The following is a 23,266-nucleotide window of genomic DNA, read 5'->3' as shown; positions in this document are numbered from 1 at the left end:
TGCATATCATCAAATACCAACCATTAGCACCAAGGAACAGCTAAAAAGGATGCTGTAATGCTTGAAGACACCAGAAACCAGATATGTCATGTTTAGTTACTGTTTGGAGCTTCAAAGAAGTACATCAAAGTGAAGCAAAGAAGAAGCAAGGGCCCTTTGCAAGCTGGGTCTGGGGACCCGAGTGCGGAGGTGAAGCAGAAGTAACCCACAGGGCCAAGCCAGGACCCAGTGGACCAGAATCAAATCCGAGACGCCAACAGCAAGAATCAGATAAGCCCTCGCTGGCCGCTGGGGAGGCGAGGGTTGCCCGGAACTGTGAAGCACCATTACAGCCTTGAGGGAGGGAGAGCTCCGGTCCTCCCCAGAAGAAGACACAACGAAGACCCGTCAACAACATTTTGAATTGGGGGTAGAAGGAGGGAGCCTTCACATTCATGTGTGTGTGTGTGTGTGCGTGTGTGCGCGCGTGTGTGTGTGTGCGTGTGCGTGCGTGTATGTGTGTGTGTGCGCGCGTGTGTGTGCGTGTGCAGATGTTAGGAAACTGCGGTTATACCTTCGATGTGCTGGCGCTTTTCTAGGTGCTTGGGATAAACGGACAACATAAACCAAAAACCCTTGCTCACATGGAGATCACATTGAAACCGCACACCTCAGATTGGGACTTGAATCCACGGTCTTTTAATGGAGATCACACATCTGGTCTCAAGACTTAATGAAGCTTAGGTTCTTGATGTCTCATTGCAGAAAGAATTCAGTGAGAGACAAAGTGATAGGTAAGAAGTGGATTTATTTAGAGAGAAACACAGTCCACAGACAGAGCATGGGCCATCTCAGAAGGCAAGAGGCCGTGAAATATGGCATGGTAAGGTTTGGTTTTTTTTTTTTTTTTGCGGTACATGGGCCTCTCACTGCTGTGGCCTCTCCCGTTGCGGAGCACAGGCTCCGGACGTGCAGGCTCAGCGGCCATGGCTCACGGGCCCAGCCGCTCTGCGGCATGTGGGATCTTCCCGGACCGGGGCACGAACCCGCGTCCCCTGCATCGGCAGGCGGACTCTCAACCACTGCGCCACCAGGGAAGCCCAGGCATGGTTAGTTTTTATGGTCTGGGTAATTTCATAGGCTAATGAGGGGGAAGATTATTCCAACTATTTTGGGGAAGGGGCAGAGATTTCCAAGAATTGGGCCACCAGCCCCACTTTTTGGTCTTTGATGGTCAGCCTTGGAACTCTCGTGGCACCTATGGGTGTGTCATTTAGCTGATATATTACAATGAGTGTATGATGAGGCTCAAGGTCCACTGGAAGTCAAATCTTCCACCATCTTGGACCTACTTGGTTCAAGCCAGTTTTTGTCATGTCCTATGGCTATGTCATTCTTTTAAAGGTTGTGCCCTGCCCCTTTCTCTCCTGTTTCAACATTATATATATATATATATATATATATATACTTTTCTATGTATATATGTACAGAATGTATCTGTGTCTGTATTTATCAAATCACATCCACTTGAGACCATCCTAGCAGCTAATAAAGTATTTATAAACTGCTATTCTTTCTTTAAATAATAGATGATAAACATGAAATAAAGAGCCTTTTCACTGACTTTGCAGATTATATTGCAAAATGCAAAAGCACTTTGTTCCTATAGTTAGATTATTATCTTATTGATACTACAAATTGATTTAACAACTTTTAATGAAAAACGATGCTGTAGGAAGTAAACTTCTGTCCGTTGAACACTTGAGCGATTGTGACAGGAATTAGAGTTTTGCACGATCCAGGTTCTACCGCAGGCATTTCAGCACAACAGGGTAGGGCTTTGGGAGGTACTGGGTTTGGACTAGAGTTTTTGAAAGCCTGGGTTGCCTCAAGGTGTTGACGTTCTTTAGACAGAATAAAATATGTACAGCGAATGACTCATCCACTCAGTCAAAGCTTTCTTATGGGAATCCATCTGACTTCCTATTTCAAGACTTGGAAAATAATCCACTGCCGTTGAAAATGCAACCGTTGTCATTTAACAACCATACTTCCTTTCCTTGAAGTTCTTTGTCCTTATTTTGTTACTAAGACGTAACAGCGTTTGACTGTAATAATATACGGCTGTAACACACTGCGTTTTCCAAAGCCCTTTGCAGGAGCTGTGGGGAACTCTTATTCACGCTAGTGGGCAGGCACGATGGAGCAGCATCTTTGGGAGACAGCTGACAGTTTCTTACAGAACTAAGAATCCTCTTTTGCCGTACGATCCAGCAATCGTGCTCCTTGGTATTTACCCGAAGGAGTTGAAAACGTCTGTCCACACAAAAAATTGTGTGCAGATTTTTTTTTCATTCTTTTCTCTTTTTTAAATTTTTAAGTTTTTTTGAGGTATAGTTAATTTACAATGTCCATTATAGGTTATTACAAGATATTGAGTATAGTTCCCTGTGCTATACAGTAGGTCCTTGTTGCTTACCTACTTAATATATAGTAGTATGTCTCTGCTAATCCCAAACTCCTAATTTATTCCTCCCCCGCCTTCCCCCATGCACTTTGCCATAAGTTTGTTTTCTATGTCTGTGAGTCTATTTTTGTTTTGTAAATAAGTTCATTTGCATCATTTTTTTAGATTCCACAAATAAGTGATATCATATGATATTTGTCTTTCTCTGACTTACTTCACTTAATATAATAATCTCTACATCCATCCATGTGGATGTTAATAGCGGCTTTGTTCACAACTGCCAAAACTCGGAAACCACCTAGATGTCCCTCAGTAGGTGAACGGATAAATTAAACAGTGGTCCATCCAGACAATGGAATGTTATTCAGCACTAAAAAAAAAAAAAAAAGAGCTATCAGGCCATGAAAAGACACGGAGGAAGCTTAAGTGCATATTGCTAAGTGACAGAAGCCAATGTGAAAAAGCTACCTACTGTGTGATTCCAATGCTATGACATTCTGGAAAAGGCTATGGAGACAGTATGAAGGCCAGTGGTTGGCAGGACTTAGTTGGGAGGGAGGGATGAATCGGAGGAGCACAGAGATCTTAGGGCGTTGAAAGTACTCTGTATGATACTGTCATGGCGGATACATGTCCTTATGCATTTGCCCAGAGCCATAGAATGTACGACACCGAGAGTGAACCGTGTGGTAAACGATGGACTCTGGGTGATGAAGATGCGTCCATGCAGGATCATCAGTTGTTACCAGTGCACCATCTGCTGGGGGATGCTGATGCTGGGGGAGTTCACTGGAGGGGGCACAGGGGCTGTATCAGAACTCTCTGTACTTTTGCTCAATTTTTCTGTGACCTTAAAACTGGTCTAAAAAATAAAGTTCATTCGTTTAAAGAAAGAACTTAACAAAAACTGACTGTGGGTTTAATGAAGTTGACCATTCAAAGATGACCAGTCAGACGGGCGTTTTTCTCACTTTGCCCGTGTGACTGATAAATCTGTACAGAGATGTTTGTGGGTAGGGCCTTCTGCTCCCCCCCCCCAACACGAGCGTCTTTTTTGCTTTCTGCAAGATTGGCTGGTGCAGCCATGGCGCCTGCCCCCCACCCCTTTTGATGCCCTGAAAGCAGCATTGTGTAAGTGCAGTCTCCGTGCCCGCTGGCAGTGTTCACTAATTGTTGACAGCGCTCTAATTTTTACACTCTCTTTAAAGGATCTTTGTGTGTGCTGATTGCAGAGGTAATATTTCTGGTATCAGTAACCATGGGAATGAATCATCTGTCAGAATGGCTACCAGCTGCACCAGCGTCTGGATGCAGCACCCCCTGCGTCTGCTAACGAGCCACTTCCCATTTGCTGGAGGGAGGACATTCCCACTTTTGCACGTTTGCTTGGGTTTGGTTAAGGGTTCTTCCTTGAGAACAACATTAGATAAAATGAATCCCATTTGCTAAAACCTGGATCTTAAGAGGAAAACATCCCTAGTTTCAGAAAGTAGAGCAAGCCCTTTGTAGAACGAAAAGCCCTTGAAGGTTGCGGGGGGAGGCCGACCCGCCCGCACTCCCCCCGGGCCTTGTCTCCAGCCCCCAGCATCGCATGGAGTCTGTTCCAGGCGTGCCGAGAGCTTTCCATCAACATTCTCCTCTGGCCACTGGAGAAAGGAGTGTAAATATTTCAAAGATTGCTGTTATGAATAATTGAAGAGCAATACAGAAAAAAGCTCCTAAACTCTCTTTGAAGTATGTAATGAGAGCTTTGAAATATGGTAGCATTTTGCCTTATCAGATTGAACTCTTTTCTGTGGGAAGATTGAAGTGGAAATGTAAGCCACTGTTTTCCTCGATGCCACTGACTAATGAAGGGCCAGGAGAGACGGAGAGCTTCCTGACCTTGGCAGAGATCAGAGCCTGCAGGAACGGATGCCCTTTGCATCCACGAACAGACAGGAGACCCTTACCAGCTTTTTCAACACTTGAATCCCTAACCACGGCTGCTTCAGCCCAGTGGCTTTTTTGCACAGAACTGAGGAAAACTGATATCCAGAATACCCGCTGAGTATCCTTTTTTCCTAGTCATTTAGACACGGACACGGGGTCATATGGTCCTGGTGTGGACCCTGGTCTTTATGCTGAGTGCTCATCAGCAGAGCAGCGTGTGAGACGCAGCACGTGTGTATATAAGGCTAACCTGTGGCGCTTTCCATGCCGTCCTGTGTGCTTTACACATGCCCACTTGTTTTCTCCTTCAGGTCACTCTTTGATGGGGACATCATTATTTCCATTTTACAGATGAGAAGGCAGGTACGCAGATTAAGTAACTGGTCCCCTGGCTGGTAAATGGCAGCATCAGGGTTCATGTCCAGGAAGCCTGAGTGCAGAGCTCTTGATATTATCCATCTCTCTGTCTCTCTGTCTCTCTGTCTCAACACTGTACTGTGTAAGGAGGCACCCAGGCAGGAAGCCTGAGTGCAGAGCTCTTGATATTATCCATCTCTCTGTCTCTCTGTCTCAACACTGTACCGTGTAAGGAGGCACCCAGGCAGGCTCGATTTCAAACCTCAGTGCTGCGACTTGCCGTTTGTCCCGTATAAATTCCTTTATCTTACTGCATCTAGGCTCCCTTCCCCATGAAATGGAAATCCTAGGCCCGGCTTCACAGGGTCCTTGGAAGCATCAGATGAGATTAGACAGCGTCTTCCCTGGTGGTCCAGTGGTTAAGACTCCACTCTCCCAATACAGGGAGCCCGGGTTCGATTCCTGGTCGGGGAACTAGATCGCTCAATGCATGCCGCAACTAAGAAGCCCACATGCTGCAACTAAATATCCGACATGCTGCAACTAAGACCCAGCGCAGCCAAAATAAATAATAAATAAATAAATATTTTTAGGTCTTCCCTGGTGGTGCAGTGGTTGAGAGTCCGCCTGCCGATGTGGGGGCCACGGGTTTGTGCCCCGGTCCGGGAAGATCCCACATGCCACGGAGCGGCTGGGCCCATGAGCCATGGCCGCTGAGCCTGCGCGTCTGGAGCCTGTGCTCCACAACGGGAGAGGCCACAACAGTGAGAGGCCCACGTACTGCAAAAAAAAAAAAAAAAAATTAAAGAGATGAGATTAGGCACATAAAGCCTTTTAGAAAATCTAATGTGCTGTGCAGATGGGTGATGTACAGGTGAAGATGATGACTATAATGATGATTGCTGGAAAGGAGAATCATAAAAAATACATCCCTAAAGGATATTAAAATAAGTGATAAGGATTCAAGTTTCTCAGAATTAGGTGATTAAGAACTCACTTATTTCAAAACATTGTTCCTATTGAATTAGTTCGTAAGTTCAAAATGCATCGTTCCAGGACAAGTCTGAGTCAGACACATTAAAAGTAGGGTCTTGGGCTTCCCTGGTGGCGCAGTGGTTGAGAGTACGTCTGCCGATGCAGGGGACACGGGTTCGTGCCCCGGTCCGGGAAGGTCCCACATGCCGCGGAGCGGCTGGGCCCGTGAGCCATGGCCGCTGAGCCTGCGCGTCCGGAGCCTGTGCTCCGCAACGGGAGAGGCCACAACAGTGAGAGGCCCGCATACCGCAAGAAAATATATATATATAAAATAAAAGTAGGGTCTTGGGATTTCCCTGGAGGTCCAGTGGTTAGGCTTCTGCACTTCCACTGCTGGGGGCGCAGGTTCGATTCCAGGTCGGAGAACTGAGATCCCGTGCGGATCGGCCAAAAAAAAAAAAAAGTAGGGTCTTGCCCTGTCATGGTTATTGTCGGAAAATGTCCATCCTTTTCAGAGGGATTAATATGTCACTTAAGAAAACAAGCCACAGGTCCTTTTCTATATGCTTTGAGGCAACTTAGTGTAGGAACGAGAAACAACTGGCCAGCGAAGTGAGGCCCTTGATGGGAGCTGGTGGAACGAGAACAGTGCGACTCAGTGGTTAGCGCTTCGGCTGATGCAGGGAGGGGTTACAGCTCGGCTGCAGCTCGGGGACTCGGGGAAGGACAACATGAAGTGGCATAAATGGGGCCGAGTACACGGTTTAAGGCTTAGTTAGCAGGTGTTTGGGAGGGGAGGGAGGAGTTAAGAGAGGGTGAGGGAAGGGCAAAGAGAGACAGAGATGAGAGAATTTCGAGTTTCAGGCTCAGTAAAGATCTCACGTTCCACAGCAGGGGGCTCATTATTCTTCCTTCCAGAAATGGTAACCCGACTCTGATTTCCCCTTCGGATGTATTCCCAGTAGAAGAAAGAGCTGCAAGAATATTTAATGTCCTTACACATTTCTCTTAAGTGAACTCAAATCTTCACTTGCTTTATTATTTTTTTATTTTATTATTTTATTGAAGTATAGTGAGCGTACAATATTATATGTTACAGGTGTACAATATAGTGATTCACAATTTTTAAAAGTTATATTCCTTTTATAGTTATTATAGAATATTGGCTATATTCCCTGTGTTGTATAATACATCCTTGTAGCTTATTTATTTTATACCTAATAGTTTGTACCTCTTAACCCACTACCCCTATGTCGCCCTTCCTTTCCCTCTCCCCACTGGTAACCACTAGTTTTTTCTCCATATGTGTCAGTCTGCTTATTTTTTGTTATATTTACTAGTTTGTAGTAGTTTTTAGATTCCACGTATAAGTGATATCATACAATATATGTCTTTCTCTGACTTACTCCACTTAGTCCATCCATGTTGCTGCAAATGGCCATATATATATATATATACACACACACATACACACAGACCACATCTTTATCCATTCATCTATTTATGGACACTTCGGTTGCTTCCGTATCTTGGGAATTGTAAATAATGCTGCCGTGAACAGTGGGGTGAATCTATCTTTTTGAATTAGCATTTTCATTTTTTCCAGATATATACCCAGGAGTGGTATTGCTGGATCATATGGTAGTTCTATTTTTAGTTTTTCGAGGAACCTCCGTACTGTTTTCCACAGTGGCTGCACTAATTTACCTTGCCACCAACAGTGTATGAGGGTTCCCTTTTCTAACAATCACTTACTTAAATGGAGATTTGTTTTTTGAACTTAGCTACTAGCGGCCAATAGTATTAAATCTTTTACTATCATAGCTGTATTCCAGAATCCAATTGACAGGTGGAAAATGTGGAGACTTTGGTCTTTCTAGCAGTGAATCACAGTGGAACCAGCTTTACTGGTGTTATCCTTTCAGAGATCATGACTACATTCCCTTGAAAAGTCAATTTTAGCATTGAGTGCCTGAGTCATGAGTGCTCACAATTTGGAAAAGCAGAGAACAGGTAACAAGGTCTTTTCTGGCACTGGTGAGGGTGGGAACAGAACAGTCCTCTTGGCGGTGGAGCACTTTTGAGCACATTCATCCCACTTCAAAACCTTTGCATGTCTCAGAAGGGATCCATTGGTAGAGACGCAAAAGGACAGATGGTGCGTGAAGGAGAGAGACCGATACCGTAGCACGTGAATTTGCTTATTAAGAAATCAGCTACTTGAGATACCATGGCAAGGTTCCACGGAAGATGCATGGGGTGTGATTCAAAGAGGAGAGGGATTTCCCAGCTGCTCGCTCTGAAGTCAGGATTTGTCTTTGGATCACCATAATTTACAGTCATTTTCTGCAAGCCTCCTCTGTGAGTCTGGGATTCTCGCGTCGATTCCTTGGCCCTCACTTCCAGGCCACTCCTCTGGGGCCCTGCCCCTCCCATGGATGCCCAGAGCAGGTGCCCAGAGCAGGAAGCATTGATCTGGCTTCTCCCCCGCTCTGGGCCCCGCGCTGGGCTTGGAGGGGAACACGGGTGACTAGGAGACACGGCTCTGTGAGCTTGTAGGTCAGAGGAGACTAGGGGGTGGGGGAGATGCCCTGTGGAGGTGGAGACAGCAGATGTGAGCACGCGAAGCGGCCTCCCAGGCGTAGGACGTCAGGGAGCCGGGAGGGGGGAGGACTGTGGAGGGCTGCGGCAGCAGATGTGAGCAGGGAGGTTTTTGTGTGCAGATGTCTGGCTTTTAAAACACCTCTGGTGAAGCAAAACACACGGGGGGCTGAATCGACCCCCTGGCTGGCCAGCTCTCACATCACCATGAGATGTGGGAGGCCAAGAGGCTGGAGGAAGAACCGGTCCAGGACACACCTGTCCTGTCCCCTTCCCCCTCAGAGCAGTAGACTTAGGATGTTAATATTAACAAACAAAACACTCCAAGGAGAACAAAAAGCAAATATGAACAGCTTAAGCTCCTACGCAGCCTCAGCACACGGTGGTGAAGGCTACAGCATCGGGATGTCGGTTTGAATCCTGGTCTGGGGCTGGCTGGCTGTGTGCACATGGAGAGCCACGTCACCTCAGCCTCTTGGTTTTCTCATCCTGCGAGATGGAGGTAATAGTAATCACCACCTTACAGCTGTCACGAGGATCAAATGAGTTGATACACGTGAAGGTCCCGGAAGTGTGTCTGGCACCATAGAAGTGTTAGCTGTTGTCAGAGTTATGGAGACAGATGGTTTCAGACAGGGGCGGATCCCAGAAAAAGCAGGAAGAGGCGACTCAGCTCCAGATGCCCTCAGTCTCCAGGCATCCTCTCCACCAGCGTCTCCTCGGCTGGCTTGCGTGGTCCCTCCCCTCCCATCCTTGTCTCCATCCCTGGCCGTGCCTTCTTCCCAGATTTGAACCAGCACCGCTGGAGCTGTTATGTGCATAGGAGCCACCTGGAGCTCTTGCTGAAACGCATATTTGAGTTTTATGGATCCGGCTCAGACCTGGGATTCCGCACGTGTAACAAGCACCCAGGTTTTGGCAACTCTGAGACGCGAGGAACTGGAGGACACGCCACCCCCACATCCTCTTCTCAACAAAATTTTGTGTCCGCTCTGGCCTTTTAGTTTCAAGTCTCCTTCAGCCCCCGAGGTGCAGCCCGCGTGCGGCATCCTTCCCCTCCCTTTGCACAGCTGTCCTACGCGGCAGCCGGGAAGGTGGACCCTGCACCCACAGAGCATCCCAGCTCGGGGCATCGCTCCATCCGCCTCCCCGGCTCCCCGTGACTCAGGCCACACATCCTGCCGTGGGAGCATCTCGTGCGAATAGAGTTTCAGAGCCATCCTCCGATCTCAAGCCACTGTGAAGAGAGTCATTTTTTTCCCAGAATAGACACAACACAACGGAGCCTTATGCCGTAGGCTTGCTCCCCCGGGACGCTCACCTTCCTGGCTCTGTTACACCCGCCGTGTGCAGTCTGCGTTCGGCAAACGTGTGAGGAGAGTGTGAAAGCATCCCCACCCCACGTGAGCGACTTGGACACAAGTCACACCTCAGTTTTGCCCCAAGATGCCCAAGCCGCAGATATCCCATGAATTTATGCGAATATCACAGTTCTCTAGGCTAAAACTCCCCCCCATATCCAGGAATGTGGGACCATAAGGCCTCTCTGTGTGCTGGTACTAACTAACCAGCATCCCAGCCACAAAGTAGCAGAAAAGAGTGTTATTAACAGAAAGAAGACTCTTTGAATGTATTTTTTTAATGGGAAAATGGCAATTCTCAAAGCACAATAACATGACATTGTATTCCAAAGTTCCAGTGTAGGTAGCCCCAGTGCCACCGATACTTTGTCAGGGTCAAGGTCTCTTAGGGGCGTTTTACGGTTGGTCTCCATCCCCACCCGGACCCCACACAGCTTCAGGAATTAGCTGTCACATCAGTGACCCTCCTGGTCAGTATCTTGTTTGATCGTGGACCTGTCCATTCTGCAAACATTTATTTCAGCCTGTTCACTGGCTGACATGCGGGAGTGTAGACGAGAGAGTAGATTCGAGGTGGAACTAAAGGAAAGGAAAACACAGATGATGTGGGTGTCGTGTGATGGGAAGTTTGGGAAGAGCAGAAATGAGGTCTGGTGTGGATCCTGCCCCCCAGCCAGCCCCTTGGGAAGCGTGCTCTGCACACCCAGGGAAGATTCTAGACCATTCTGGTGGAGGATACAAAAGGTTTCGTGGGGAAAAATGGGGTTTTAATTACACAACGATCCTGCAGGTGCAGGAGCACGTTTCCCATGTGATGTTACAGAGACTGGCTCCTTCGTCCCCACTGAGGCCCCAGGAGAGACACAGGGAAGGTCTGATTCTAAGTTAACCCATGAGAAACCAATCTCAGTTTTCCTCAAATTATGGCCCAGAGACCATCCGCCTTGGAATCACATGGGAGCATTTGTTTAAAAATCGGCTTCCTGATCTCAGTCAGAAGCTCTGGGATGGGGCTCCGGAATTTGCATTTTTAATAAACTCTCCAGGTGATACGTCAGCACATTCAAGTTTGAGAACCACTGGCTCCAGAGGTGGAGGAACTGGCCCGCCACACACACACACACACACACACACACACACACACACAGACACACACACACATAGACACACACAGACACACACACACATACAGACACAGACACACAGACACAGCCAAGACCAGGACTCAGCCCTTCTGGTCTGGTGGGCTTCCCACTAAACCCTTCCATCACTCACTAAACCGGGGTGCCCAGCGCCATCCATTGACACTGGTGTTTCTAAGGTACTTGTCAAAATTCAAGTTCTCTCTTTTTCTTTAGGGAGCAGGGTTCAGATGATGGCTTGTAGGGCATATGAGTAAAAGAAAAGTATCTCCAAAGAGAAACCCAAAGGGAATGGGTTTGGTAAACGGGTGCAGCCACTATGGGGAACAGAATGGATGTTCCTCAGAAAACTAAAAATAGAACCACCAGATGATCCAGCAATCCCACTCCTGGGCATATATCTGGACAAAACTCTAATTCAAAAAGATACAAGCACCCCAATGTTCATAGCAGCACTATTCACAATAGTCAAGACATGGAACTAACCTGAATGTCCATAGATGGAGGAACAGATAAAGAAGATGTGGTACATATATACAATGGGATATTACTCAGCCATAAAAAAGTATGAAATAATGCCATTTGCAGCAACATGGATGGACCTAGAGATTATCATACTAAGTGAAGTAAGTCAGAAAGAAAAAGACAAATACCGTATGATATCACTGATATGTGCAATGTAAAATACAACACAAATGAACCTACCTATGAAACAAAACAGACTCACAGACCTAGAGAACAGACCCGTGGTTGCCAAGGCAGGGAATGGAGCAGGGAAGGATTGGGAGTTTGGGATTTGCAGATGCAAACTGGTATATACAGAATGGATAAACAAGGTCCTACTGTAGAGCACAGGAAACTATATTCAATATCCTGGAATGAGCCATAATGGAAGAGAATACGAAAAAGGATATGTGTGTATATATATGTATAACTGAGTCACTTTGCCGTACAGTAGAAATTAACACAACATTGTAAATCAACTATGCTCCAATAAAATTAAAAAATAAAGAGAAACTCCTTTGTTCAGAGTGGCCCCTGCCGTCTTGGTCAGTTGACGTCTGAGAACCTGCCCCTCCATCCTTCTTTAGCACCAAGGGAAAGAGGTTGGTTGGACCGAGAAGTTAAGTTCTGCGTTTCGTGGTGAGACTTGCCTTACTTGTGAAGCCTGCACACCACATGCTGGGATGAAGGTTTTCCTCACGTGGGATGCCTTGTTCTTGGTGAAGGAAGCGCCTTAGTTTGAGCCTCGGCCCCCACTCTGGTCCTGATGGTGACGTGGGTGACGCAGCTCCACCCCCTCTCCTCTCAGGGCTGGCTCCCAGGTGGGACATGTCCTGCAGGGCCCCTGCAGGCTTCAGGTTTCCCGGGGTGGCCCTAGCTGGACAGGGTGGGCACAGCGCCCTCATTCCGGGGTCCGACACGAGGATGCCCACTCTTCCACGGCCATAAGCCCCATCCTCCAGTAATGGCCTTGTCTGTGATAAACGTGACATTTTGGTGTCCCGTCAGCCTTACTCTCTCTGTTTGAACTGAATTACCTGCATTTGATTGAGTTTGTTTCTTTCTGGAGCTAAGATGAGACAGAAGCTTGCCACCATGAGTTGTGTGAAAGGACCCCAGGTGTTCTGATGGACAGGGAAACGCGGATTTGTTTAGTGGGCAAGGCTGTTCTCCCACGTGGCCCGCTGTTACTGAAGCCACAGAACCATGGCAGCCCCGAGCCCGTGGCAAACATCCCCCAACAGCTCTTGCAAAAAACAAGTCCCAGAGTTCAGGCCGTGAAGACAGGTATGTTCCTAAGAGGGGCTGTGAGTCCCTGGTCTGGCAATGGTCTCCCTGAGAGCCTGCACTCTTTGACTTTTTTCACATGGTCTCACCTTAAAAGTGATGTCATCTCCCGCTCTCGCTAACACATCAGGACTTCTGAGTACCGACTAGACTGTTACAGATGCAGGATGAGTCAAGCATGGCCCCTTAAGCGCCATATTCTAATGTCCCGAGCACAGGACGCCCATGACCTGCTTTCCTGGCCTGGGGTTTGTCACTTCCAGCCTGAGACTCCACTGGGAGGTCAGAGACTCTAGGCTGTGTTGTCTAAGCCTCATGAATATGCTGAATGTGTTGTCTGACTCTGAAGTCTGCCTGGCCCCTGCCCTCTTCCAGAGGAAAACTCCTAGAGGCTTCCGGCTGTGCAAATGTGCGGGGAAATCATTCCTACAGACACACATCAGAGTTGACACCTGTGCACATCTGGATGCTGAGTGGACAGGCCTGTATCCCAGCTGGAGAGCTGGAGCTGTGCCATGGTGAGAGCAACAGGGGAGCAGAGGGTGCCCGGCCAGCAGCGAGAGGCTGGTGACAGTTACGCCAATGAACACGGCAGGTGTGGGAGGAGGGGTCCTGTAGACTGGAGTGCTCAGAGGGAGGGTCTAGGGGCCACGGCCCTGCAGAGGGGATGAACTGAGGCCTGGAGTGAGGAGGGGCTGCCATGCAGGTCGCCGGCCCCACTGGTCTTGCTTCCCCGTCCTTTTTCCCTGCCAGCTCCCACCCGACCATCACCTTCACCTTTTCAGCTCAGGAGACGGGCAGAGGTGACCCAGCCCCCAGGGAGCACACGTCCCATGCCCTCCCCCGCTCACCTTGATGTCCCCTGGGACGCCGTCTGCCACGTGATGCTCCTGGTTTGCACTGGGGGAGTTGATAACAGCGGGACGGCCGGTCCCTCCAGAGGCCTCCCTCCTTCCCGCCCTGTCCCCTAAGTGCCACCTCAGATTGGAGGTGACGATGCTGAGTTCTAGGGGCTGTTTCCTTTATCTGCTAGGAATGCTGGGACCAGGGCCTGGAGAGCCAGGGGTTGGGGGGCATGAGGGATTGTCGTCAGAGGGCTGGGGTCCTAGCCAGAGCCCTGGGGCCACCTGAGGGCTGGGGCACGGGTTGGGGTGGTGGTGGACCAGGCCCCGCCTTGAGGTGCAGAACGATGCCTGTGGACAAGCCGGGCTGCCATGTCCACACAGGTGATCTGCATCATCTTCTGCGTGACCGCGGCCACATTTTATTAATCCCTCTTTTCCCAACACCAGGGCTCAATAACTGACTATCCCTGGAATGAACGAATGGGTCATTTACTGCAAGAACTTGGGGGGTTTTCTTTGTTTCCTTTGCTTTTTGTATAATATAAGAACTGGACAGAGTTTCTGAGGAACTCGTTGCCCAAGTGGTGTTTCCTAGTGCAGGAGCCACGGCCCCTGAGTTCCAGCCCAGATACACTGGGTTCCTCTCCTTGCTCTGCTTTGATTCCTGGGCAGGTGGAGGGGGTCCAGCTGCCTTGTGGTCCTCAGCAGCCTGCCTGGAGAGCGTCCAGAGGCAGTGTCAGATGTGGTCCAAAGGGCAAACCCGACTTTACCCGTCTCTACCTTGAGGATGTGTACTGAGTGGATACACCTCTTTGGGCCTCAGTTTCGTCCTCTGTAAAATGGAATAGTAATCTCTCCAGAATTGCAGTGCGGGAGCCGGGCACCCAAAGGCAGGCAGTCCTCGGCACCATTCTGCCCAGTGGTGCCAGGGACACAGCCAGACCTTCGTGGTGTCATTCATTTGCACACCTGTCTCTCCCGCATAAATAACTCTGTCTTTGAAAGCTCAGTGTCTGACACAAAGGAAGGGCTCAGTAAATGTTTGTTGAGTGAATAAATGATCTTAAGAAGAGGGAGAGAAAGGAATAGATGAAGTACAGCAGGACCTTAAACAGGACCTGTGATGTATTTTGTTGAGCTTTGTCAATGAGCTTTTCAAATCTTATTCAGATGTCGAATCACTGGTACCAAAATCCTGAGTATGTAGGTCACTTTTAGAGAAGCGGAACTTAGCCCTGTGGGGTTTATTTCTCACCTAGAGAAAGGTGTGCCTTCTGCAGGCCCTGAGGGAGAGAGCCTCTAGAGGGTGGGTGGTGTCCCCAGAGAAGTGGGTGGGGATGAGCCAGTTCTGAGGGAGTCTTGGTGTCAGAGTTTGGCCCCGGAGCTGGCCCTGCGTGGGAACCGGGTGGACCGCGTGGAGGGGAAGCAAGTGGTCGTGCCCTCGGCTGTACTTGGACTAGAGGTTGTTGCCCATCGGTGCCTGAGGCGCCCTCCCCGTGGTTCTGGGGACTGGGCGTTGTGTGAGCTACAGCAGACGCCCTCACCTGGGCCTGGGATTCATTGCAGGACTGCTATTCCTCTCAACGTCTCCTTTCGAAATCTGCCTGGGGAGTTTGCTGGGGAAAGAGCCTGGATAGAATAGAAAAACGCTTCCTCCGAAGTGAGGGCGCGCCACTGCGGAATCTCCATCACCTCTGGCTGATAAACAAAAATACAGTTCTGACCGTGTGAAGTCAGGGGCCGCGGGGGCACCTAGAGCACTGTGACCTGGCACAGAGGGAAGCAGCAGCTGCCCCAGCTCCAGCAAAGCCTCTTGCTGCTTTGACAGCTCTATAAAATACAGGGTTATCTGCAAAGACGGTCAGAGGGGAGAACCAGTGTTTCCACTGCTAACACCTCAAATACCGATGGCCACAGGAACGTGGGGGTTCTGGACTGCTTAATCACTTCACAGCAGAAGGGAGTGATTTTTTAAAAATCCCAGTGTGGCAGAACCTAAAGGAACCTGAGGGAAACATCTGGCCCAACGCCGTACTTTTGGCTGAAGGTGCAGAGGCACGGGAAGGCCCTCGGCAGGTGCAGAGCCCCCTAATTGCAGGATTGGGGTTCGAATCCCTAATGTGGGGCTCTGTCTGCTCTGCTGTTGCTTCCCCTCACTAAGATGGGGTCAAACTGTCTGCTTTGTGATTTCTAAACGTACATCTAGACATGCCCATAGACCTGTGGCCTTCTAAGTTCCGCTGACAAGTTGCACTTCATAAATTTTGCTGAAATGAGATCATCAGCCTTTGTAGGAACAGAGTCTTCCTGAAAGGACTCAACCTGACATAGAACTTGTCGACTGGCGGCTCTTCTGGGGCATTTCACTGAGAATATGGGACTTTTCTGAGGAGTCCAGACCAAGAAGGTGTATCAGGTAGCGGAGGGACAAAGGCCCGCCGGGCGGGGGCGGTGCTGGGCCTGCTTCAGAGATGAGGGAGGGGCGAGGACATTGCGGTCCACCGAGCGGGGGGCTCTGCAGCCCCGGCAAGCGGGCTCCAGACTGTGTGGGCCCCGGAGGCCAAGCCAGCTACGGCAGGGGGAGGGGGGCAGCTCTTCCCGGCAGAGGGCACCTGGGGGCGCTGCAGGGCGTTCAGCCGGCACTGATGGCCCTGGATGGAAACAGATACCACCTCCCACATCCTCGACCCACTGAGAAAGCTCGGCAGCCAGCCTGGGGCAGTGGGCTGGACCAATCGAGACCTGCAGATGCACAAGGCAAACGAGAGGGATGGCGCCAGGCAGGAGAGGAGAGATGTTGGGATTTCCAGGAGGCAGATGGGACTCGGCACCAGCAAAACCGAGGCCCAGAAGTGCAAAGCATTCACCAAAGGCCCGACTGGGCAGTAGAAATATAGAAAAGGGCCATTTTGATTCCCACGTACCTGCCTCTGCGTCTTGTGTGGCTGAGCACTTGTGCATTTATGTGGCACCGCGATGCTTTCAGTCTTAGGGGCTCCAAGGCCTCGACTCGCGGCTGCGGATGAGGCCGTCACGAGTTAAGGGCTGCAAAGGGAAGACGAAGCAAAGCCGCTTCGGGCGGGGGGCTCAGGACAGCAGGTGCTGCAATCCGGCCCCCACCAGCCTCCCCTCCCCTCCCCTCCCCCCTCCCGCCCCAGCCTGAGCTGGGTTAGGATGTGAGATGCCCCAGTTTTGCCAGGATTCAACTCACTCTCCCTGCCTTCCATACCCACGCCCTTCTCCAGACTCACACTCGTCCCCTGGCTCAGAAGGAAGGTTTGGCCCCGAGCTTTGGTGTCTGACATGCTTTTCCCGGCTTGTTGCCCACTGACCAGGGGTGTCTGGAGGAAATGACTTTGCCACCGTTAAAATCATGGTGTGTCTCTTCCTATCTCATCTCCCACCGCTTTAATTCACCTTCGTACAGATTTTCCCAAATACCCTCTCTAGTCTGACCCTGCCCGCTTGACCCAAACCCAGTCCCTTGTGTCTAAAGGTCAGTTACACCGTGTCTCCCTGTCTTTTTAAATCATTGTGTTTCCAGGTGAACTGTCATCCTCCTAGCTCTGCTGGCTTCTCTGTTTCCGTCCCAGGCACCCCATCTCCTAGCCACCTAGCGTTATAACCGTACATCATTTTTGATTTTATCTTAGCATTTTTGTGCTGTAAATCCTTCCTTCCAATGTCTCATCACATCTGCATTTTCCTTTCTGGAAACAAAATTGCTGCAAGGATCCCGGCCCTCGCATGAGTTCATGTTTGGCAAGGATCGGTTATCAATTGGTAAATATTTGTTGGCAGAAATGATGAAGAGAGAGTCTGCTAGTTTGCAAGCCCTCATTAGACGGTGAGTGACCGGATGTCAGGGGCAGTGTCTCATCCCCAGTGTATGACAATGTGACGGCACAGAGTAACCCTTCTGAACAGGTTGATGGGTGCTGGTTAGAAGGAAAAGACACATCTACCTGGTCCTGTTATCGAGTCCAAGCTGACGCTGCTTGCCACACACAGGCCAGTAAATTGAGAGACAAGGTGCTGGGACAAGGAATAGTGACTTCATTCGGAAATCCAGCAGACCAAGAGGACGGTGGGCTTGTGTCTCAAAGAACCATCTTCCCCGAGTTAGAATTCAGGCTTCTTTTATACTAAAAGAGGAGGGAGTAAAGTCCTGGTTCGGGCCAGACTCCGGAGGGGATGTGTTATTTCTTCCTTCCTGAGGTCATTCCTACCCGGGCCTAGTCAGGATGTTCCCTGGGAGCTAAACAAAGGTGTTTTAGCTTAATGCTCATTACCTGGCGGCAGAGGTCCCAGAGTCGGGCCGTTACGTGTAATTTAAGCTTCTAGGCAACATCCCTTTAGTGATGAACTTGTAGTAGAACACAGGCTTCTCCCTGTTACGGTCTCTACCCCTGCTAATCCACCTATGGAACTTCCAGAAATAGGTTTTTTTTTTTTGCGGTACGCGGGCCTCTCACTGTTGTGGCCTCTCCCGCTGCGGAGCACAGGCTCCGAACGCGCAGGCTCAGCGGCCATGGCTCACGGGCCCAGCCGCTCCGCGGCATGTGGGATCTTCCCGGACCGGGGCACGAACCCGTGTCCCCTGCATCGGCAGGCGGACTCTCAATCACTGCACCACCAGGGAAGCCCCATAAATATTTTTTATTTTCAGGTTTTCTCCTTCAAAAATTTCAGTTTTCTCTTAAAAATCTTTGGGTGTCTTTTGAGAACTCGTGCATTCGGCTCAAGGCAGAGGAGAGAGGAGTGAGTGTGTGAGCGTGTGTGAGCGTGAGTGTGTGTGGTTAGAAAGACGTTGAGACTAGGCTGTATGAGGAGATGGAGTGAGGACAGAAAGCAAACTGCCCATCTCACACATTTCCACCCCCTTGGAATTCAATCACTGAGGTTCTGAGCTTTGGAAATGATGACTTGATTGGTCAAGAAGCAGTTCTCTGTTTATTTCCACAGCAAGTTCTCTCTTGTGCAACCTTCTAATATGGGATTTACATCCAGGACTTACCTTTGAAGGATCTGCCTTCAGTAAAGGCTGAGGCTTTACCAGGTGGATTGGTGACTATGGACTGGGCCTCTGAGAACGTCTCCTGTGCTGTCACTGAGTTAGGCAGGCCGTGTGGAGGAGGGGACGGTCAGAGCTGACCGCTGAAGTAGGGCACAGAGCGCTTACCTAGTGAGCTCTCCCGACGTGGGCTCTAACCTGCACAGAGGGAGGAGGAAGAAGCACCGCTGATGACGAAGGTGCTGACAGAGATGGAGATGATGATGATTTCAACAACAGAACCCTATCAGGCAGCCTGACATCCTGAGAATCAGGTGGGAGACCAGTTCTCCAGTCCCATCAGTGTCACCAGGAGTTGAAGCAGCCTTCAGGCAAAGAGCACATTCCCCCTTGTGGCTGCCGGACACAGGGCTGTTTCAGCTCCTGTACTTGGAAACAGAAGCAGAGGCAGCACGGGAAATGATTTGGAGAACTCTGATCCCATTTCTGATTTAAGTGGCCGTAGGGAAGGGAGAAGATAGGAAGGTGCTTTTATATCAAGATGGGTTCTCCCATGAGCTACAGTAGTCATTTATAGGACAGAGCAGGAATGGTGCCTTCTATTCTATGATCAATCCTGTGTGATTTTCCTTCCATATTTCAGCAAGCCAAGCCTTTCCCCCATAAACACCCTGAAGCCACAAATGTAGCCCTGTTGACTTTTCCAATAAGTGAGATTAATTATTCAGAGGTAATTTGAGTTTTAAAACCGTCTGGTCAATATTGCAGAGAATGGAGTGTCCAGATGATGGCAGCAGTGAGACACTCTCGGCCCATAGTCTTGGAACCTGCATGACTACTCAACGCCAATGAAAACAATCACTAGATATAGAATAATAATAACAGATAAGCCTTTCACTCAATATTACTGAATCACAAAATGTGAGAAATAGGGAAAAACACATTTCCTGTGATTTCCCAATTTCCAGAAAGGACATATTGCATATGCTGTCGAAATTCATGGCTTCAATAGTGAATGAGGTCTACTGCTTAGAAATCTGCTTTTGCTACAACAGCTGGAAAACTGGAATTTTGGAAATATCCTAGCAAATGTAAACTTTTGGGGAGAGGGGTTTTCTGTATTTTGGTGCGTCTCAGAAAGGACACCAGTCTTTTTCTTACACAAGGAAAGACTGAACTTAGTTGTTTTATTGCCAGTATAAGAGTTAATTTTATTCCCAGAAAGACATCATTATGTGGGATTGTATATGCTCTTCTTGTTAATGTAAATAGGCTGAAGTATAAACTAATTATTATTCAAAAAGAAATGCAAGGTGTCTTCAAGAAATTTGCCTATATAAGCATGTATATATGTAAATACATATATTTATAGTTTAACACACTTTTCTACTTTAAGAATATTTAAGAGATATATATCCACCATAAATATCTGGTATACAGATATAGATCATAATTCACCTAACAGGAAAGTTCTTTTAAGCCCAATTTCATTTTATATTAAGATTGCAGGGGCTTCCCTGGTGGCGCAGTGGTTTAAGAATCTGCCTGCCAATGCAGGGGACATGGGTTCGAGCCCCGGGCCGGGAAGATCCCACATGCCGCGGAGCAACTACGCCCGTGTGCCACAACTACTGAGCCTGTGCTCTAGAGCCCATGAGCCACAACTACGGAGCCCGTGTGCCACAACTACTGAAGCCCGCACGCCTAGAGCCCATGCTCCGCAACAAGAGAAGCCACCGCAATGAGAAGCCCGCGCACCGCAACGAAGAGTAGCCCCCGCTCGCCGCAACTAGAGAAAGCCTGCGCACAGCAACGAAGACCCAATGCAGCCTAAATAAAGAAACAAACAAATAAATAAATAAAATAAAAGATTGCAGATGGCTGCTGCCTTGGAGGTCTGTACCTTAGCTCAGTGGTATTTTTAAAGCAGCTGGTCTCCATCCAGCTGTTTGTAGCTGGCAAATCCTGAAGCTCACTGTGAAGCAGAGGGCACCTTACCTTAGTACATGGTCCTGAGTGATGGAAATTGCAGTAGGGACAATGCCCATTAGTCTGGATGTACCTGAAACTCCTTAGAGGGCCACAGTGGGGATGATCAGTTGTTCTTTGGAACGGACTCCGCTAACTCTTACTGTCAGCGACCCTCTGTGTGTTCCGTGCTATTTTGTTATCATTCGTATGCATAGGAACATATACACACATAAAAACATACCAACCCAAAACATACACACACATGAGAAAATCATTTCTGCATTTGTTTTGTCTCAATTGCAAAGGACCCAAGTTCCAGTCCCACCAGCAAAACTTCCGGGCATCGTTTCTAAATGACAGACAGAAAAGCAGGGATGACGAAGGATCCAGAAGCTTCAGCCAAAGTCCCCTGCAGCCTTTGCGTCCATTTCATTTCCTTGTCTGTAAAAATAAGGGCCGTGGGTGACATGGCTTCCGAGGGCTCTTTCAGGTTTAACATTTCAGTATTTCTTTTTCTGGAGGCATTGTGAGAGGATTAAGGATTTACTTCCTCCCCTGACTTCTGCTCAGCTCTACCAGAAGAAAGAGAGCACACTCTTTCTGCTTCAGCACATCCAGACAAGCCAGCTGAAGAGACACCACACCAAGGAAATATAGGACTTCCACCGACTTCCCAAACCTACGTTCTCATTTGGAACATACAGCTTTTACTTTTAGATTCATGTCTCAGATCCCTGCAAAGGTGAATGCTGTATTTTCCATAACTGCATTCAGAAAAGCAATGCTTCCTATCAGGGCACATTACCACTGGCAGGAAGCCAATGTCAGCTCACTCCTGTGTAATTGATCTGCGGCATCTTAGTTTCAAGGCTTAGCCAAAGTAGTTACTAATAGATTTTAGATGACAGATACGGAATTTTCTTCTCTCGTCCTTCAGTGGGAGAACGAGAAGGATGAACTGCAATTGGGTTTTATGTCTTGATGGTAATTTTTGGAAAGCTTAAAATAATATTAAGAAAAAATATTGGAATAGGTGTATATGAACAATGTTTTAGTAGTCTGTTTAATGAACACAAATTTATTGAATTGACTTGGCAGGTAAAGTGAATATTTTCTTTCATTATTATCGAATTTCACTCAGCTGAGGATTATGTATAAAAGCACCAGAACAATGCATGGAATGTAGTCACTCAACAAATGTTAATGCCATTTTTTTGTAGAATGTACTCGAAGGGTGATTATTTGTAATCATCTCAGGAATACCCAGATTATTTACGTGATAGCAGCTCACATTAGGAGACTAAAGATCAACAGATTGTCTTAAATCAACGTTGGCTGGTTTCGCAAAGGATTTTCTTAGACTAAGGTCTGCTGAGGCCTAAGAACTTTGAAGATGAATCATCCTGGCAGTGAGAAAGTGTTCATGGTCTGTGGAGCCCATTTTATCCCATCTGGTCTGCTTTCCTTTAATTTCGGCTACAAAAGCACAAAGGCCAATGTCTCCAGGAGGTTCTGTTCTTGAAGCTTTCCTTGTAAACTCTGGAAGGTACAGGAAGCGTCCCATAGGTACTAAGGGTTCATCAGATTTTCTAGTGTCACGAGATCTCTAGAAGAAATAGAATGTATATTTTCCTATAGTAAGAAACGGACCCACCTATCTCAATAGTTAGGAAACCTTGTGAGTAGTTGTTATATTTCCACAAGATCTGCCCCCAAAGAGCCCTCTTTCTTTAAAAAATTTATTGATGTATAGTTGATCTACAACGCTGTGTTAAAAAAAAGCCTTATTCTTGATGGACAGCTGAAACTTCTCTCAATAAGTACCAGATGGCAGAGTCTCAGCATTTGTGACATGGGTGGAGGGACAGCAGGTTCTCTACTCATCCCCAAGGTGCCTCGAGATGTGAGCAGTAGAGAGAGGAGTACTGAGCACAAAGATGCTGGGACTCGGGGGCTCACTGATTATGACAGAGGCAAATTCAGTGAACATTTGACAGAGAGACGGTATGTATTTTTCTAAAGGGAAATAAATGCCTTTTTGATTGTGAGATTCCTCCGACAAAGTAAATGTCAGGGTAATGCAAGTAATAGCCTATGCTATCTTCTATCACCATGGTTACTGATGTAGTGAGTCATCTTAACTCTTTGGAGAATCAGTATTGAACGGCTTGATTTTTCCATTAACAGCCCTTAGCTGTGCTCTGTTGAACATCACCCCCTCCTTTCTGTGAGGAGCCAATCCGATTACATAAAACTTTAGTATTTCCAGTTATTAAAACAATCTCATTCTAAAAATAACCAGTACTTTTTATTTGCCTTAAAACCGTATGTTAATATTTTTTTACTGAGGTAAACTTTATGAAGTGAAGTGCATGTATCTTATATGCAAGATTCGATTACTTTCAACAAATGTATATACCTATGTTGGATACAAGATGAATATGCAAAAATAAATTGTATTTCTGTGTACGAGCTCTTAAAAATCTGCAAGTGAAATTAAGAAAACAATTTCGCTACAGTTGCATAAAAAGAATAAAATATGTAAGAATAAATTTACAAAATAGTGTAAGATTTGTACCCTGAAATATACAGTACATTGCTGAAAGAATTTAAAGAAGACCTAAATAAAAGAGAAGACATCCCATGTTAATGGATGGGATGACTTAATACTGTCAACATGGCAATATTCCACGAATTGATCTACAGATTAAACATGACTCCTATAAAAATCCCAGCTACCTTTTTTGGGGGGCAGACATTGACAAGATGATTCTAAAATGGAAATGCAAGGGACCCAGAATGACCAAAATAATCTTGAAAAAGAAGAACAA

General features: G+C 47.8%; 1 protein-coding gene across 3 annotated transcripts in view; it reads left to right on the top strand.

Annotated features, from left to right (window-relative positions):
* The window catches only part of AMER2 (APC membrane recruitment protein 2), a 75,587-nt gene that overhangs the window by 28,729 nt on the left and 23,592 nt on the right, over positions 1–23,266 (top strand). The window lies entirely within an intron of this gene.

Source organism: Stenella coeruleoalba (genome assembly GCF_951394435.1).
Source record: "Stenella coeruleoalba genome assembly, chromosome: 18".
NCBI lineage: Eukaryota > Metazoa > Chordata > Mammalia > Artiodactyla > Delphinidae > Stenella > Stenella coeruleoalba.
This window is presented reverse-complemented; position numbering and strand designations above follow the sequence as displayed.